General features: G+C 42.5%; 1 long non-coding RNA gene across 3 annotated transcripts; it reads right to left on the minus strand.

Annotated features, from left to right (window-relative positions):
• Window positions 1-16,192: 16,192 nt before the first annotated feature.
• Window positions 16,193-19,020, minus strand: LOC113320656. 3 transcript variants are annotated; one of them, XR_003346228.1, is made up of 4 exons: window positions 18,834-19,020; window positions 18,499-18,562; window positions 17,542-17,714; window positions 16,193-17,349 (listed from the first exon to the last, which is right to left on the minus strand). It is a non-coding gene; the product is annotated as an uncharacterized LOC113320656 (long non-coding RNA). The 3 variants fall into 3 exon arrangements; XR_003346227.1 differs by having other exon boundaries at window positions 16,193-17,714; XR_003346229.1 differs by having other exon boundaries at window positions 16,193-17,714; window positions 18,499-18,706.
• Between the last annotated feature and the right edge of the window lie 733 nt (window positions 19,021-19,753).

The raw sequence follows: 19,753 nt of genomic DNA on the forward strand, positions 1-19,753 counted from the left end.
CTTGAAGTTTTTTTTTTTTTTTTTGATCGGTGAAGAAAGGAATTTATTGATCAAAAAAGAAGAGGGTATAAAAGGATTATACCACCCTACGAAGCCAAAGAAAAGATAGCTGATAACAGACTACCAAGCTAACAAGAAAAAGAAAGAAAGAAAGCTGCCAACTAAACTAGCAACTAGCTAGAGATCAAAGTAAATTTTGCTTCAGTGCTTCATTACCTCAGCTGAATTAACATCTTCAAACTCTTTTACAGATAAAGCCCAAGTGAAAAGAACATAAACTGTTTTGTTGAGAACCGGAGTTGATGGTCCTTGCCTAAACTATTTATCTACTATCAACGAGCTTCTAAAATTTAATTTCTTGAGTTGACAATCTTGATGCATGATGTTGTCTCGTTTCGACTGAACATTCCAACAGTAGTTTTAGTTTTTATTATTAATTAGTCCCTTACTTAACACCAACTGGTTTGTTGTCTCGATCAACATGAAGATTTTCGACGAGAAAATTTGAACCAATAATGTATAACTTTTATTCAGTTATAATCCAAAATACTACATTATTGAGTAGTGATGTAAATGTACATGCAGATCCTCCTCATCTTCTTTGACATGGTAGTAATGCTGCTGCCTACCATTACCAAGTCTATGGTTTCGTTGGCCCAAATATAAGGAACTCCTCTTTTTTCTCGGTACTTGTGAACACATAAAACACGGGACCACCCAAGTGTTCACAAACAATACTCGCATACGTCCTAATTCTAGAATAGCACATCGTATGCATGACGGGATGATTATATTGATTCATCGACTCAAAGTCTTCGGGCTTGTCATTGTCTAGTCGAATATTATCATAAATAATGTTCGTATAAGAAAATAAATCAAGAGACAAGTATAAATATAAATCATATGAAGTTTAACGCTGAAGGTAAGGTGCTGAAATGTAAATGAGACAGATTTACGTGGTTCGGCACTAAGGCCTACGTCCACGGGGTTTGGTGTTTCACTATGTACTGAATGGTTACAAAGATAGTCGAATGACTTTAGAATATACATAGGTCTGCGGAAGTAGGTGGGTTACTTACTCTTCCTATTTCTCTCTCTTATATTCTCCTCTAATTGCTCTCCAAAATGGTCTGCCCCTTCTCTCTTAGTGGAGAGGGGTATTTATAGGGAAGGAACGTGGGTCCCATCTCTGAAGTGTCGTTGTAATCTTATCTTCTTGTGCTTCGTGCCTATTACACAGAGGTCTTCGGTATATGCCGCGGCCTGAGCTTGAACACGAAGGGTTATCCTCGCTTCTTCCACGAGCTGATCGACACATGTATATCTCTTTGGTATTTAATGCGGGTAGATGGATGTCTGCTCGTGCCAGACAAGTGTCTCTTTGTCTGGTCATATCCGTGTCAGCCAAACTTCCTCTCGGTCGTTGATCTGGGATCTTCCTCGGGATTGGGTGCGTTAATACCCAAGGGGTATTATCTGGTGCTCCTCTGAGTCATCATACCTCTGTGGTCCTCTATCCCTGACCGTCAGATCTGCTGACCGATGGCATCTTCTGATGAAATGCTTGCTATCATGTTTTGATGTCTCGCTTCGCATGCCTTCCACGTGTCTTTTTCTGTACACGTGGAGGATGATGAAAGGTGTACATACAATTTGCCCCTCTTCTTCTAACTTGGGCGTATTTTGCAATTTTGAAGAAGAAAGGTAGTCCTACACGTTTCCCACTTTGCATTAATTTCTCCAGTAACTGCTCCTTGGTACGAGGAGCAGTTATTGTCTTTTCTAGCTTCATAAATAGGAAAGAGAATGTGAAAAAAAACTTTTATCCTCTTCTTGTCAGTGTTCATTCTCTTCTTGTTCTCTTATTCTTGTTCTTTAGTCATTTACTATCACCGTTCTTGTGAGGAATATAGCATTCAATTTTCTGTTTCTTTCTTCTGCTTCTTTCATTCTTGATTGTTGCTGCCCCTGTATCTGTCGATATCTCCGGTCCTCTTTTCTTCCACTGCGGTTGGTACTTGTCGTCCTCTTTTATACAGGTATGGGATTTTTCATCAGTTGTTCACCATTGTTTTATCTGTGTATCTATTCGTTTGTCTCCTGCTGCTGTGTTCTTTGTTTTGTGATGAAGATCATACATGTCGAAGCATATATGCTTGCCCCTGTTCTTTGTTACAGCGTCTGTGAGTCTGTATATGAGTATTATCCCTGTATGGAGTATTTTTTTTGTTTCTTAGGGTTTTTCATGTTTATCCGGATGAACCATCAATTACGGTTTTTTTTATCTTTAGTGATCTCCTCGTATTCTGCTCTAAACTGTTTTTGTGTTTCCTTGTAGATATGTCTGATCGTCCGCGAGCTCCTTACCAAACTCCGCCGTCTAGTCCGCCAAGGTCCCCTCCGCGTAGATATCCTGACAGATCTCCACTTGGGGAAGGTCCTCACAAGTCTTCGCAATCGGATCCTCGGGGTCATAGGGTTTCGTCTTCCTCCGGTGTGAAGATTATGCCTTCTAAAAAAGGGGATATGCCGAAGGTTCCTTCTGGGTCTAGGTATGATGTTAACCGCGCCCCTTCTCGTCCTCGTGAAGATTCTAGGAGTACGCAGGCTCCTCCTCGTGATGACTCTAGGAGTACGCGGGATCCTCCTCCTCGTAATGAAGTGGTGGATGCTCCGCCCCTTCGTTCAATGGCTCCTCCTTCAGTGCCTCCGCAGAAATCTCTGCCGCCTCCTCCCGCGGTTTCTTCTCCGTCTACAAATCTTCCTTCTAAAAGGAAAGCTTCGGAATCGGGTCCTACTTCTGATTCCGCAAACGAAGAAGAAACTGTCCCCGTGATACGCAGCATTTCAGTTGGTAAGAAGAAGGTCACTTTCAAGCATATTGATCTTGAGATGTTCAAGGAAAAACATGAACTCCAAGATTTTGAGGTTCGCTTCTATGCTCTTGACGATGATATCACCTACGATCTCCTTGCTAATTATCAGTTTGACGAGTTTCATCTGTTGACTACGGTTGGAGCCTTCGAGGCGGGTCTTATGTTACCCTTATATAAGTCGGGTGACTCCTTTTATTATGACATGTTGACTAGTCGCGAAGGCTTCTACGAACACTCATAATCGTTCCGTGTCACACAACTATCTGGGAATTATCTTCGTTCACTGAAGGAATGTTATCTGCGGAGCAAGGGAGAGACTATGATGACCTGCTATGTTCCAAATCCTGCTGAGAGAGAGTGGTACACTCCTCAGAACTTTAACAGTTCTTTTGGGGATTATGTCAACAGCAGAAACCGTAAGCCGTGGAGTGTTAGTCTTCGTAATATTGCTGCTCCCCGTGGTGAAATTCGTCTCTTGAGTGAGGTGAGTGATGCCAAGCTGAAGTATGTTCCTGGTACTGAGGGATCTGCTAAACGGAAACTCTTTCCTGCTCGTGAAAGGATTAAGCGTGACCATGATTATGAATGGCATGCTACTGTTATTGAGGTAGTTGGTCCTTGGGCTTACGGATGGATTCCGGGTCCACGTGGTTGGCGTCCTTCTGAAAATAGCAAGCCTCGTGAAACTCCTCCTGCTCGTTATGGAGATTTCTGTCCTTGGCGTCCTAATTTCGCGGGCATGAATTTCCTTATGCTCTTGATGTCGTTGATGGAGATGAGGAGGAGGGCTGGTGCTATCCATCATCAAAGTGTGCTGCTGCCAAGGTATAGTTTCTTCTTATATTCTCTATCTTTTTGCCCCTTTTTCCTTGCTTGAAATAATTTTCATTTTTGAAGTGAGGGAAAAAATGAGCCTTTGTGGGATGTATACTGGTTTGTAGGTGTCGAAGAAGAAGAAACTTGGACCCAAGCAATCTTCTACTGCGGTTATCAGTGAGGTGAGGGTTATGAGGAGGTTACGAGTCCCGTAAACCAAGGGTATGGTGAGGATGAAGAAATGTCCAACGGAGAAGAGCGTACCGACACTTCTTACCCTGATGACGAAGGTGGTAATGAAGAAGAGGTTGCCGCGGGTGGTGATGGTGAGGCTGAAGTTGCCGCGGGTGGTGATCTGAAGAAGAAGTTGCCGCGGGTGGTGATGGTGAGGCTGAGGGTAATGTTACCGTCGGTGGTACTGGTGGGAGTGGATCTGCCCCTGTTGGTGATGACATTGTTGGTGTGGGTACTTTGCCCGTAATTTCCCCAGAATTCTCTTTCGGTAGGATATATTCCGCGGGGGAATCCTTCGATGTGACTGCTGCCATGGGTCTTGCCGAGGACTTCTCATTGCTTTCCCCACATGATGATTGGGATGTGCTTGGGGACCTTGGAAAGAAGTACCACTGATCAGCAAGCTGAGAACGCAGGTGGTCATGCTGAGGGTGGTAATGTCGAGACTTGCGCGGGTGAGGAGATAACCGCCAAGGGGAAGTCTGCGGTTGAGTCTCCTTCCGAGGATTTTCCTTTCTCGCTAATGCCTGAAGGTGAAGATGCCATTTTGGCTTGGCTAAGAAGAAGAACCTGATGTTCGTCCCTAACCCTGCCCCCGTGGTCACTGGTGAGAAGAATTCCGACGCTTATACTCGTCGAATGATGCAACTGTCTTCTGAAGCCCGCGTTGCTGAGATGTGGGAGAAGATCTTAGAGCTTCGGAAGCTAATTTAGTGGTTGACCCTCCCTCATCTGTTGCTGATATGATGGCCATAGCTGATGGGTACCAGTACGGTTTTCCCCAGCAGCGTGTTTTAGAGGTAAATCCTTGTACTTCTTCTTTTTATGATATCCGCGCATTGTGTTCTTCGTGATATCTGATCCTTTGGTATAATAATGTTTGTTGTTTTGACGTAGATGATGAGGAGCGAACATTGTAACCATGTTCTATACCAGTTCTTTAAAGCAAAGTCTTTAAAGTTGGAGGCCAAGCTTCGTCGTAGGGAAGAGGAACTGTCTGCGGCTGAAGCGGAAATAAATGAACTGAGGGGCCGTCTGAAGGAAAAAGAACAGCTGGGTAATGCTGAAGAGAATCTTAGTTCAGAGCTTGCTATAGTCCGCAACGAATTGGAGCAGACTCGTAGAAGTGTCTCGTCCTTCACAGGTTTGTATTTTACGGATTTTTCGCTCCTTGTGATTCCCTATCTGTATTTTGTTGTTCTATCTGAGTCTCCCCACCCTATCTTCAGTGGGTGGAGTCCCCAAGTTGATATGGCTTCGGAAAGAAAGGGAACGACAGAAATCCCGTATTGCAGAGTTGGTGGGTAAGTTGAAGAGTGAAGCGTAAGTGGAATGCTCGTGCTGATGAGCACAACGCCTTAACAGCTGAGTGGCGTGAAAAGCAAACACTGATGGTGGATATGCAAAATAAGTACAATCATGACCGTTGTTTGTTTAATGGTACGCTGCTATGGACGCGTGACAACCTGCGATTTAGAGGCTAGAGTGCGTTTTTTAGAAAGATAGTTACAACAGGCTCGTTCTTTCTTAGGCCCTGGGGTTAGGGATAGTATGATGCGTCTTTCCGAGGAAAGAGATAATGCTAGGGCCGAGGTTGGTGCACTTAGTAAAGCCCTAGCAGCGTCTCGAGCGGATGTTGCTCGCCAAGTGGAGTCTGAAAGAGATCTTGAGATGAATGTGTATCGACTTCATAAAAGGATGGGGGAGGTGAATGATGAAGTCAACCATCTTCGTCACTTGGATTCGATGAAGCAGGTAGATTTAGACGCCAGTCAATTTGCTCTTACGAACCTTCAAACGGATTATAAGAAACTATCCACCGAATATGACTTTCTTGATGAGGCTCGGGACGCAGTTGTCAATGAGTATGAGGAGGCTTCGGCTAATGTCGAAGGTATAACCTCGTTTTATCGAGTGTGATTCTGTTATTTCTTCGTTTTAACCCCTTGGTATTTTTTTTTCAGCACTCGAGGGACAGCTTCACGCAGCAAATGATGAGCTTAAAAAGACTCAATCTGCCTTAGTGCAGCAGGAAGGACAAAACATTTCAAAGGGTTGGCCGCGTCTCGTGAGGAAGCAGCGGAGATTGCCTCCAAAGAGGCGGAACGCCTATCTGTATTGCTGTCTCTCAAGCCCCAGCGGACCGCTGTTATCACTTATAAGGCTCGATGTCAGTTGGCTGAAGAGACCAACAAAGTCCTGGATAAGATTGAACTTGGCCTTAAAGTCGAACATGGTCTTGTCAAGAACTATCCGCCGTCCCCTTCCCGCTTGCCTGGTTCTTCTGGGCCTCTTCAGGTGGTAGCGTACCCTCTCGCAGAGACAACCCCGTTGATGGAGCTGTATCGTCCAAGTAGATTTCTTTTATTAGTCATAGAAAGTTGATCCTCGTTGATTATATAATTTCGGATCATTTTTTGATGTGTTTCCTGTTTTATTTGCCGAGTCTTGTAATCAACTCTTTATGAAATGGATCATCCTTTTGGCGTACCTGCGTTATCAATTCATCTTTTTATTTTAAAGTATTGTGAAGTGTTAAACTAGAAATAACTGGTTTTGTAAAAAGTTGAGAGTGTTTGAGTGCGACACCGAAGGTAAATACCTTCGTGATCGTCTTGAGACCTGTCACCCCGCTGGCGAATCCTGGGCCAGAGGATTCCCAAACGGTGGGGGCCGAGGCAGCGTTCTAGGATATGGAATGCTTATTGAAAATATTTACATGCACCCATTCCGTCGACCCACTGCCTTAAAATTGGTTGGGTATCTCTTTCTGCTGGGTGCCTTCCCCCTGGTCTTACACTCATAGACACTGATAGGGGAGCCCTGAGAGATTGTAGATTAACTACTTTCCCCAATATTGTTAATAAATTTTGTTTACTTGAAGATTTCCCAAAAAGCTTGTTTGATTGATAGGTTGAGGCCTGCTACTCCTCGTCCAGAGATAGAAACATGTAAAGCGGTTACGCTGCCTTCTTCTTCTGGTATTCTCACGCAGATGCAAAGCTGCGCTGCTCCTATGGGTAGTACGGTTTGAGCCATTTAGCATTCCAAGGGTGCCGGAGGACCTCGCCTTTCAGATTGCGAAGATAGTAGGAACCGTTTCCCGCAATGTCGTGTATTATAAAAGGTCCTCCCCATGTAGGTGCTAACTTTCCCCATTTCTTCTCTCGTTGATACTGCGGGATTGTTCTTAGCACATACTGCCCCTCTACAAAATTTCGAAGCTTTACCTTTTTGTTGTACTCCCTCGCTAGTCTCCGTTGATAATTTTCCATCTTCTGCAATGCTGCTTCCCTCCTTCCTTCCAGGTCGTCCAGTCTCTCTAACATCATGTCTGTTGTGAGATTTTTCTCCCATGCTTCGGTCTTTGTGGTTGGCATGAGGATCTCTGTTGGGATGACTGCTTCAGCTCCATAAGTGAGGAGAAACGGGGATTCCCCAGTGGCAGATCTTCGTGTTGTCCTGTATGCCCATAATACATTGTGTAGCTGTTCACACCATCGCCCCTTGTGTTCGTCTAATTGCTTTTTGAGTATAAGGGCGAGGGTCTTGTTGGTAGCTTCCGCTTGTCCGTTGCTTTGAGGGTATATGGGGGTGGACTTGTTTTTCCTTATTTTGAAAGTGTCGAAGAGCATGTCTATGTTTTTCCCCTGTAATTGTTTACCATTATCGGACACGATTTCCGCTGGTATGCCGAACCTGCAAATAATGTTTTGGAATATGAAAGTAAACACGTCCACGTCTCTGATCCTGGCTAAGGCTTTGGCTTCCACCCATTTACTGAAGTAGTCCGTGGCTACTATCAAAAATCGTCTTTTCCCTGATCCTTCGATGAAAGGCCCCACGATATCTATGCCCCATTTTGCGAATGGCCACGGACTATCCACAGAATTCAACGTTGTTGCTGGTGCATGTATCTTTTTGGCGAAACGCTGACATTCTTCACATCGTCGTTGCGGCATCTTGTACCATTGTGGGCCAGTAATATCCTTGCATTTTTTGCTTTGTCGGCTAGTGATCTCATGCCGCTATGATTTCCTGCGTCACCATAATGGATGTCGTTTAGAATTCGATGCCCCTCTTTCCTGGATAAGCAACGTAGTAACGGTCCGAGGAAAGATTTCTTGTACAGGATTCCATCCCGAAGGTCATATCTTCCTACTTTGGAGAGTATTTTCCTGTTTGTTTGTGATCCGCGGGTAAGGTTCCATCCTTGAGAAACGCATGGATCATCATTCTCCAATCATCTTCGTTGCTGAAATCTTCGTCTTGATTTGCTCTTGACAGGATATCTTCTTCGTCAAAATCGTCACGGATGTCTTCTCCCACCTGATCTTCGATATTTTCTTCCACTGTATCTTGATTTGTAGCAAAGGAAAATTGTGTTGCAATCGAGGGTCGTATACCCTTGTGATTTTGATAGCTTCGATACTCTTGTCCTTCAGCATGGATGATATATATGCTAGGGCATCCGCGTGCCTGAGATCCCTTCTGCATAAGTGCCGGAACTTGATGTTCGGAATTTGTGATGCCAATGTTTGGACCAAGGCCATGTAAGCTGAGAGGGTGTCGTCGTACACATTGTATTCGAGCCCTATTTGCCGTATGACAAGCTGCGAATCACTTGTCAGTCTTACATCGGTTACCCCCATCTCTATTATTAAGCGGAGGGCATGTACGACTGCCTCGTATTCGACGATGTTGTAGTATGCTCTTTGAATTCTAACCTGAGTGCCTGTACGATCCTTTCTCCAGTTGGGGTGGTGATGACAATGCCTATTCCTGCCCCTTCCTTATTTTTGGAACCATCAACGAAGACTTCCCATTGTCTTTGACTCGCGGGTTCGAGGACATCAACTGGATCCTTGCTTTCTTCGTCGGCTTCTGGTATTCCCCTAATCTCTTCGTCGTTGTCCAGGGGGAGGTCTGCTAAGAAATCCGCCAAAACTTGGGATTTTTGGGAATGTTGAATTTCATGAATGATGTTGAATTGGTCCAGGTGGGTGTTCCACTTGGCTATTCTGCCTACTTTTCCCGCGCTTTTGAGGACTGCTTCCAGTGGTGCTTTGCATGGGACGCGGATGAAGTGAGTTAGGAAATAGGTTCTCAGCTTTTGAGTAGCCCACACCAATGCCAGGATAAGTTGTTCGATCTTCGTGTAGTTCCTTTCCGCAGAATTGAGGGTCTTACTGACATAATAGATAGGTTGTTCTATCTTCGTATTGGTTTTGACCAACACTGCGCTAACTGCGTCTTGTCGCTGCTATGTACAATGCCAAAACCTCATCAGGATCAGGCTTCTGCAGGATTGGAATTGAAGCCAGGTGTTCCTTGATTCTTTGGAAGGCTTCTTCGCATTCTGCGGTCCATTCAAACTTACTCCCTTTTTGAGAATATTGAAAAAATGTTTGCATTTGTCCGAGGATCGGGCAATAAATCTGCCCAAGGCTGCTATGGACCCATTGAGCTTCTGCACTTCTTTTAAATTCTTCGGAGATGGCATTTCTACTATGGCCTGAATCTTCGCTGGGTCTACCTCAATGCCCCTTTTTGTTACCAGATATCCGAGGAATTTCCCTGAGGTGACACCGAAAGTGCATTTTTCTGGATTTACTTTCATGTGATGTTTCCTCATTGCTTCGAAAATATCTCTCAGTCCTGGTGGTGATCTTTGCGCAGCTTACTTTTGACGAGCATGTCATCAACGTAGACTTCTAAGGTACTACCAATCCATGGCCTGAAGATAGCATCGACCATTCTTTGGTACGTTGCCCCTGCGTTTCGAAGTCCAAAGGGCATTCTAGTGTAGCAATAAAGGCCATGCGGGGTGTAGAATGTGTGTGTAGTTGATCTTCTTCTGCCAGGGCTACTTGGTTGTAACCAGAATATCCATCCATGAATGACAGCTCTTCGTATCCTTCCACTGCTTCAACCAGCTGATCTATGCTTGGCAGGGGATAGCTGTCCTTTGGACATGCCTTGTTGAGGTTAGTAAAGTCGATGCATATCCTAACCCCTCCATTTTTCTTAGGAACGACGACCATGTTGGAGATCCATGTAGGGTATTTGACTTCCTTGATGAACCTGCTTCTAGTAGTTTCCGAAGTTCTTTTTCCACTGCCTTATGATACTCTGGTGCAACTTTTCTTATTTTCTGCCTGAAAGGTGGCGTGCCTGGTTTGATGCGCAGCTCGTGTTGGATTATTTTCGGATCAATCCCCGGCATATCTCCTAGCTTCCAGGCGAATACATCCGCGTATTCTTTAAGTAATTTGGTTAAGGAATCTTCTCTTCTTTCGTCCATTATGGTCCCTACTTTGATCATCTTCGGGTTTTGTTCTTCCGTTCCTATGTTGATTTCTTTTACGGGCTCTACTGGTGTGAACACCGGCTTCGGGTCCCCGAGGACTGGGACGTTCTTTGATTGCTATTTGGTATGTTTCTGTCCTTCGTTGGCTGCTGAAGTACCTGTCTCTGTGTTTAGGACATTATCATCTTTTGTCAAACCCCTCCCTGTGGTTTCCTTGAGGAACAGGTCTATGGCCTTTTCTTTCGCAGCTTCTTTATTTTTAATCCTTCGGGTTTTTCGCTGCTCTTCTTGTTCGTTGTTGATACGATCCTGAGTGGTCTGGCACTCTTTTGCAGAGACCCGATCTCCCTTGATTTCCATCACTCCCTCGGTGTAGGGAATCTGAGATATTGGTAGTAAGTTGCAGCCACTCCCTTGAGTTTATGTAACCACTTTCGTCCAATAATGGCGTTATAGGGGGATGGGGCGTCAACCACGCTGAATCGTGTTTCTACTTTCATGGGTCCGGCGTTCACCTGCAACACGATGTCTCCCAATGGCTTTGTGGGTGCTCCATTGAATCCGTAGATGGTGTAATAAGAGGTCATTAGTTTCATCATGGAGCTTCATCCGTTTGAATGCGTCGTAGAATAGAACGTTCACTGAGCTTCCCCCGTCTATGAGGATCTTTTTGAGGTTACATCCAGCCACTGGTAGTGTGAGGACCAAGGGATCGTTATGATCTTCCATATCTTCTTCGATATCTTCAGATCGAAGATAATAGGTGCGTCCATCCACTCTTCGTGTCGTCCACCTCTACGCCATCAATCTTATATAATTCGCAGTGGTCTTCGAACTGCTTCCGTAGCCTCTTTCCTATCTGCGCTGTAAGGGAGGGCCCCCGGCTTCGGAACACGAGATGGTGTTGATTGTGCGGTTTCCCTCTGGAAGTTGGACTTGCTTGGTCCGTTTGGATCTATCCTCGGCGACCTCCTTTCGTATGTAATGTTTGAGTTCGCCAGCATCAATCAATTTTTGGATCATTATTTTGAGGTTTTTGCATTTCTCGTCTGGTGTCCATTGAAGCAGTGATACTCACAGTAATCTTTAGACTTCTCGGTTCTTGGGGTGTTTTCCCTTAGACCACGGCCACTCCAAATTTTCCCTTCCTTTGATCTCTCGCAAGATCCGAGCGTAGCTAGCATTGAGCTTCGTGTAAACCTGATCTTCGAATTTTCGATCGTCTTTTCGTCGTTCATCTCTTCGTTCCTTCCTATCTTCGTGAGGCCGTTCCACTGAGCTATTTCTTTTGGCCCCGCTGGTTTGTTCTGCGGAATTGGTACGGTGAGACCTCTGCGTGTGTGCCCTCGGGTTCTCACGCTGGATTTCTTCAAGACGAGCGTACTTTTCAATAATTATTCGAAGATCTCCTTCTGTCTTAGGCACGCTTCCATGAATCTCAACAAATAGTGGACTCATTCGGTCTAATCCCCACTTGTAGCAGTTGATACTTACTACTGGGTCCACACTCCCTATGGCTTGGCAGATCTTGTGCCATCTGTTGGTGTATTCCCTCGTGTTTCCTTGTAGCCAATTGCCAGAGAAAAAAGTTTATCCATTCCAGTGTTGACAGCTTTGTTGTACATGTATGTCCTCAGAAATTTCTCTGCGAGTTGATCGTAGGAGTTGATGGAATCAGGTGGCAGGTTGTCAAACCAAGACAAAGCCGATCCCTTCAGACTTGATGGGAAATATCTACAGAGGACGGCGTCGTTCTGACTCCATCGGGCTAAGATACGGTTATAATACCGGATATGTGCCGCGGGATCACTGGATCCGTCGTAGCATTCAAAAGTTGGGACAGGGCACTTTAACGGAATGGGGGTATTTGCCAGGCGATGAGTTAGGGGCGTGGAGTTAGCTTCTTTCATCACCTCTTCAAGCCTTCCTCCGCCTTGTCTGGCTTTTAACTGTTTGATCTCAGCCATCATCTCATCACGCAGCTCCTCCATTGCGCGGTAATATCCCACGTTCTCATGCTCAGTTGAGCGTTTCTTTCTTCGATCTTCGCTGTCATAATAGTCTAACTCTTCGGTGGCATATTCCGGATCGGATGCACTGCTTCCCCTGGCGTCATTTGCTAGGATGATTCTTCGGTCTCGATTAGGCTCTGGTGCTTTAGAATTTGCTTCGTCCAGTTGTTGGCTAGTCTTCGTGCTTTGGGCAATCTATCTTTCAAGTCTTGGTTCTCCCTGGCCAGAAGAGCTACGGCATCTGCGTAGACCTGCTGGCTCTTTTTCAATTCTTCGAGCTCTACCATCAGTCGGTGGGATGGTTTGATCCCTGATTGGGAGTTCCGGCTGGTACCCCTACCCTACGGCCATAGTTCCCCCTTCGTCTACAGTGTGTATTAAGGGTGGCCGAGGATCAGCTTCAATCGTTGGTATCTCCAAGTTTGGTCCCCTCGGTTGAGCTTCCACCCGTGGTACTAAAACCACTGGTATGGTTTGATTCTGACCGTTGGTTGACGGCATTCCGAAGATTGGTGGATGTGCGGGCTGATGTGTCATAGATTCTGCTACCCCTTCTTTTTGTTGATGGATTTGGCTTGAAACCAAAGTCTTGTTAGCTTCTGTAGCCTGGAGGGCCGCAACAGTCTTCGTGGCTGCTGCTTTGAGAGCCGCGGATGCAATGGAGTTAGTGTTCATAGGTGAAGTGATTTCCGCAGCATCCTGCCTCTGAATAGTTGTTTTAGCTTTGTCTCCTTTCTGCTTGCTTCGGGTCATGACCGAGGTAACCCTCGGTGTCTCCTTTGATGAGGCTTTGGTTTTTCCTGCCTCTAGTATCTTCTCCATTTTTAATCTTTTCCTGCATAGGGGAATAAATAAGGAGAAACAAAGATATCCACGAGGATCGGGTTAGCGCCACTCGTACCCGCAAGACTATTGGAATAGAAGGAAATGAGTTGCCCAAGGGCCCTAATAGAAGAGAAATGTAAAGACTTCATTGGTCTAGTTTTTGAAATACAAATCCTCTAATAAACGATCGTGAATCTTGTTTTCAGACTACTTTTTGAAAAAGAACTCTTGAAAAGACAGATCCGTCGCGAGGACTCATGAATCTGGATTATTAAATCTTAGTTGAAAAAAACACCTCCCGTGCAAATCTGTGATAGATAGCCGCGGGTTTGTCTGTTTTGAAATGGTGTTTGTGAAAATGAAGAACATGAACCCAGAATGAAAAAGGTTTTGAAAGTACGCTGAACCCAGAAAAGGGCACAACCATAATGCGCGTTTTAAGGTGAAATCACAGGATAAGATAAATCTTTTACCGGGACAAAGTCCCTGTTTCTAGCGCCAAATTGTGAACACATAAAACACGGGGCCACCCAAGTGTTCACAAACAATACTCGCATACGTCCTAACTCTAGAATAGTACATCGTATGCATGACGGGATGATTATATTGATTCATCGACTCAAAGCCTTCGGGCTTGTCATTGTCTAGTCGAATATTATCATAAATAATGTTCGTATAAGGAAATAAATCAAGAGACAAGTATAAATATAAAGCATATGAAGTTTAACGCTGAACGTAAGGTGCTGAAATGTAAATGAGACAGATTTATGTGGTTCGGCACTAAGGCCTACGTCCACGGGGTTTGGTGTTGCACTATGTACTGAATGGTTACAAAGATAGTCGAATGACTTTAAAATATACATAGGTCTGCGGAAGTAGGTGGGTTACTTACTCTTCCTATTTCTCTCTCTTATATTCTCCTCTAATTGCTCTCCAAAATGGTCTGCCCCTTCTCTCTTAGTGGAGAGGGGTATTTATTGGGAAGGAACGTGGGTCCCATCTCTGAAGTGCCGTTGTAATCTTATCTTCTTGTGTTTTGTGCCTATTACGCAGAGGTTTTCGGTATATGCCGCGGCCTGAGCTTGAACACGAAGGGTTATCCTCGCTTCTTCCACGAGCTGATCGACACTTGTATATCTCTTTGGTATTTAATGCGGGTAGATGGATGTCTGCTCGTGTCAGACAAGTGTCTCTCTGTCTGGTCACATCCGTGTCAGCCAAACTTCCACTCGACCGTTGATCTGGGATCTTCCTCGGGATTGGGTGCGTTAATACCCAAGGGGTATTATCTGGTGCTCCTCTGAGTCATCATACCTCTGTGGTCCTCTGTCCCTGGCCGTCAGATCTGCTGACCGATGGCATCTTCTGATGAAATGCTTGCTATCATGTTTTGATGTCTCGCTTCGCATGCCTTCCACGTGTCTTTTTCTGTACACGTGGAGGATGATGAAAGGTGTACATGCAGTACTTAATAAAATTGAAAACGATTACATCATCGTTGACATCACTGTTCTTTTGGATTAGATTTAGATAATTTAGATAATAGTTAGTCCGTACCCAAGTATAGGTAGGATTCTGTATCCATTCGTTAAGTTTAAGATAAAGTAATCACTAATCAGTTATATTTTCTTAAACGAAAACTTATCAACTTTTCAAAATCTTTGGTCCAGGGAAGAGTCATCGACGAGAGTAACATCCTCCCAAAGTCCACGATCAATCATGCAATTGATGATGATAATGACGATGATTTAATAGCTTATTGCTTGTTAACAAACTAGTAATGAATCGGATAAGATACACATAAGAATGATGATGCTGTGATTATTGATAGGTGCTCAGAGTTAACCTTTCATTTGTAATCAACATCCTCCAATAATGTTCATATTTTAGTCTGCTTCTCCGATACTGGCGATAAGAGTAATTGAATGGTCGGACATGCACTACGAAATCAGCGTAAACTATGAATTTTAAGTTGTCAAAGAAAAACACGGAGTCACACCGCCACTACACTACCCAAAATGCTATGTCCCCCTGTTTGCTCGGTGGGGCATCTTATTCCAATTTTGAATGTTCAGATAAGTTAGCGGTAGCCCATAAATTACTACCATTCTATACATGTTTAATTGCTTATTTGTTACAAAATACGGCTATTTGGTTACTTAGCAGCTTCGTTAAGTACCCATTTTTTATCCGCCTTAAAGTATGGGTTATGGGTAGTCTCCAAATGGAGACTAAGAAAGGCACGTTCAAATGAAAACAGAAAACGCACTACACGGGAGATAATTTACCGTGTAATAGAAAAATAAAAACAGACAAGGAACTGTCCCCCGTCAGGGAAAAAAAGAAGGAAAAAGAATTCAAAACTGGAAAACAAGAGTAAGATGAACAGAAATAAGTAGAATAGTAGAGAACTACTAATACTAATTCGTGTAATGAACTCCACTTTGATTACGAGAGTCTCAATTGAATTGAGTATATTAATTATATATTCCTAATTTTGACATCCAACATATATACTCTTATACAACAATAAATATATCCCTATCATTTAAAAATTTTATCCATTTAAATATGGATTAACTTAATACCCTCCCATATATTTTCTTTATTTCAAAATACAACAAATTTCTTTCTCTATCACTTCACCGCCGCCACCATCACAATTCCACCACCGCATATCCACCACCACCATTCCACCATCACCGCTCAACGAACACCACCTACTAACCACCATCACCACTCCACCACCGAAACACCACTACCAATGGAACACCACCACTGCCACCACCGTTGCCACCACCACCACCTCCGCTAGTCCACCACTAATCCACCACCACCATTGATCCCCAAAACAAAAATTAGAGAATTAGAAGAAAAAAATATGACGTCAACAACCGAAGTTGATCCCCAAAATATGGTATCAACAACGGAAGTTGATTACGAAACAAAAATCAGAAAATAAAATATAATAATAACAATAATAATAATATGGTGACAGCAACCGAAGTTAATCCCAAAATCAAAAATCAAAAAATATGAAAAAGAAAAAATGGTGTTCAGTAACCGAAGTTGATCTCCAAAATATGGCGTCAACAACCGAAGTTGATTCCCAAAGCAAATTCAGAAAATAAAATAAATACATAATATGGTGTCAACAACCGAAGTTGATCCCCAAAATGTAGAATTCAAAAATGTTCGAATTATTTATGGTATCAACATTCAAAGTTGATCCCAAACTATGGTATCAACAACCAGAGTTGACCCTAAAATCTAGTATCAACAACCAAAGTTGATCCCAAAAATTAGTGAACCTAACGTGCATCGAACACGCATCTTCTGACGTCAGTGGCGGAACCAGAAAATGAATGTTGGGGTGGCTCGAAAACAAATTGGCTTGACTTCGGCTGGCTTAAGCCTATTATTTAGGCTTGATTTTTCATAACCAAACACAATTGCACTACAAAATGGAAGTTTCTTTTGGACTTTGGGATGGCTTAAGCCAGCCCAAATCACTATATAGATCCGCCCTGTCTGACGTGAAATCAGTTATGCTACCATTACACCACAGTTTCATCTTGTGGGGTATTTAAAACCATCAACATGCAACACAAATCACGGCACACACCCATGCAATCACCTTCTCACATGTACCAACAACAAGCCACCTTCTCACTCCACCAACAACAAACCCCAATACCAACAGCACCACCCACAACCATCCTTCCAACACCAATACTGAACTCTATGTGAACATGGCTTGCTTAATTTAAAAATGGATCAAAACTTAGCTACCATTTTAGGAACAAGACTGTGAACTGGAGGATACAGTTTAAAGCAAGTACCCCATGATTGCAGCAAGTAGAAAACAATTCCAGTAGAACTTCGATAAAATAATAAAATTCTCCGGTCCCAACTAGGCTTGTACAGGCTAAATTTAAACTCGATAAATTAATAACTTCGCTAAAATAATAATTTTCTCCGATCCCAAAGCTATTAATATATCGAAATTTTACTGTATAAGGAGTAAATTCAAAACAGTTATAAGTAGAAAACAATTGTAAGTTTCTGTACATACAATTCAAACTACCATATTAACACCATGGGAAGTTATAAGGAGTCTCTAACGTAGGCTACCTCGAGGTGATTGGCAAGCATTGGCGGGGTGGAATTTTGATACGACTGTACCCAGCAACAAAGTAAAGCCAAAATGCAACAGCTCCCCTTTGGCAATTGTTGTTATGCGTAGAAATAAGATCACTGGATTAGCAACCACCAGCTAGAAAAAAATAATCCAGAACAAAAATGCACTAGAAAATATCAAATGGTAGTGTGAGATACCTATATTGTGGGTTAAAAACTACTACAGTAGACTTGGAATCACAATTACATTACAAAACATGCATTCATATTCAGTAGGGAATAACAAAGTACAATTATCACTGTACTACGGTCTTGAGATTAAACTTACCCATAAATTATTACGGTCGATGTTTCTCGCAAATTATCCAGCGAATCGGGTAAAGTGGCACTGGATAATGAACGTATTATTGCAATATTTGAGAATACTTTGACCACCAAATAAATTTGCTAAATCCAAGCTCGTATAGCTTGTCAGACTTATCCGGGACAAGGTACGCCACCCTACAAAAAACCAAAATAGGTTAGTGATTTCTGTTATTAGAGATATAAACATGAATATGGTATATTTTAGCTATTTATCAGGATGCATCAGATGCTTAACTATCTTCATCACACTGCGTAGTCATTAGCCACACAAAATAAATAGTATAAGGGAAACCAATGAACAAAACCAAGTACCCATAAAAGATCAAATTCCAGCAAACTAAATGCATCTGATGAGGAATGAATGCATGACATTAAGGGTTCCGACAAATATCAAAAAGAAAGAACAAATGATAAGGAATACAAAGTCAAAACTTAGCGACTCCACTACATGACATTGTGAATGGATTCAAAACAATGCATGCTTAGACTAAGTATTCTTTTCCGGATAGCAAACTGTAAGCGACAAGGTATAGATACAAGAATGTCACAATGCATTTTTTAAAGTCACCATTTGTCTTAAGTTTTTTGGTCATCAACTTAATGTGAAATCCCTTTTCTTTAGACAACTTAATTCACTCTCTGGTTGTCTTAACAACTAATTCTTGCATTCCGCAAATAATTACAACTTGCACTAGTGCATCCATAATCCAATCTCACCTCCTCCACCACTACCAACGACAATTACACTATCAACAGTAGTCTCAAACTCCAACCCCATAACAAGCACCAACCTCCAAACTTCACCTCTTATTTTCAACACCTTCCACCACCACCACCACTACAAACAACAATATATTTAAAATATGATGAAATAAAAATAAAAATTAAAACCGAAATCTAAAATAAAATTGAATCATACCGGTTTCAGAATCAATAATCTCGAAGTTGCAATTGAATCAACACAAATTAAACTTCCAAAATCTCTGCAACCAAATTAAAAATCATACATACTGCATCAATACTTGTCTTCAATGAATCGAGCAAGCAAAGATCTCATTCAATCTTCAACTCGAAAACCAAAAACTTAAATCTATCAATCTCTGAATATGGAAAACCAATCTTTTAACCTAGAAACATGAAGAAAAATTAAGTTGAAATCAGTGAAATCAAACACAAAAATAGTGATAAAACTACGAAATCGAATACCAAAAATCAAATATATCGATCTATGAATCTGGAAAATCAATCATTAACCTCGGAAGATGAAGAACAATAAATAAAATGTTGAAATTAGTTGAAATTGAACACCAACACAGTGATAGATCTGCTGCTAATCGTGGAGGACGTGGTGGTGGCGGCGACAGAGCTGATGGTGGTAGTTGCAGAGGTGTTGGAGGTGGTTGAAAGAGAAGGATAGAGAAATAAATTTTTCAGACGTAAAAATGAAATTATTCGATCCGAAGGTGAAAAGAAGAAGGGTAAATAAGGAAACAAATAAAAACGTTAATGGACCCAAATGGGCTTATAGATGCATAAAGTTATATTTATTGTATGATAAGATATTTGCGAAGCCCATCAAAACAAAGAACATTTTTATTAGAAGTTTTTCCTGATATACACCCATTTGATAATGTGTTTTCTAAAATACACCCGTTTTTTACAATATTTCTAAAATACACTCGTTACAATAATTCCCTCTGTTCTTTTGAATAAACCGGATGACGGCTGTTAAATAGCCAGGTGCCACTGAATCGGGTCAACTTGACTGAGTTGACTATGCTGTAAACGGTCAGAAATACCCTTGGCTGTATCATTTTCTACTTTCCACGCACTTCAACCATAGGTTCACCTCATCAACAGGTAAAATATGTTGTTTTCCGACTCAAACTTTAATCAACAGCTCCTTGCTTGGTATATATCCATGAAGTCACGGTTACTAACTACAGAAATTCAGGGCATGCCTTAATCGTTCAGGACTTCTGTCAAACACTTTGTGTGGGTGATGGAGAGATCCTTTTTGTTCTAGTATTAGCCAAGGATTAGCTCCTTCCTGCAATTGCAAACTCATTCACAACCCATCGTTCCTATTCCATCAAACATTCATAATTTGCACGACTTAAACACAAACATCAATTGTTTGAATAAATACTTTTTATTAATTAACTCAACTTATT

Source organism: Papaver somniferum, chromosome 11 (assembly GCF_003573695.1).
Source record: "Papaver somniferum cultivar HN1 chromosome 11, ASM357369v1, whole genome shotgun sequence".
NCBI classification, from domain to species: Eukaryota; Viridiplantae; Streptophyta; class Magnoliopsida; order Ranunculales; family Papaveraceae; genus Papaver; species Papaver somniferum.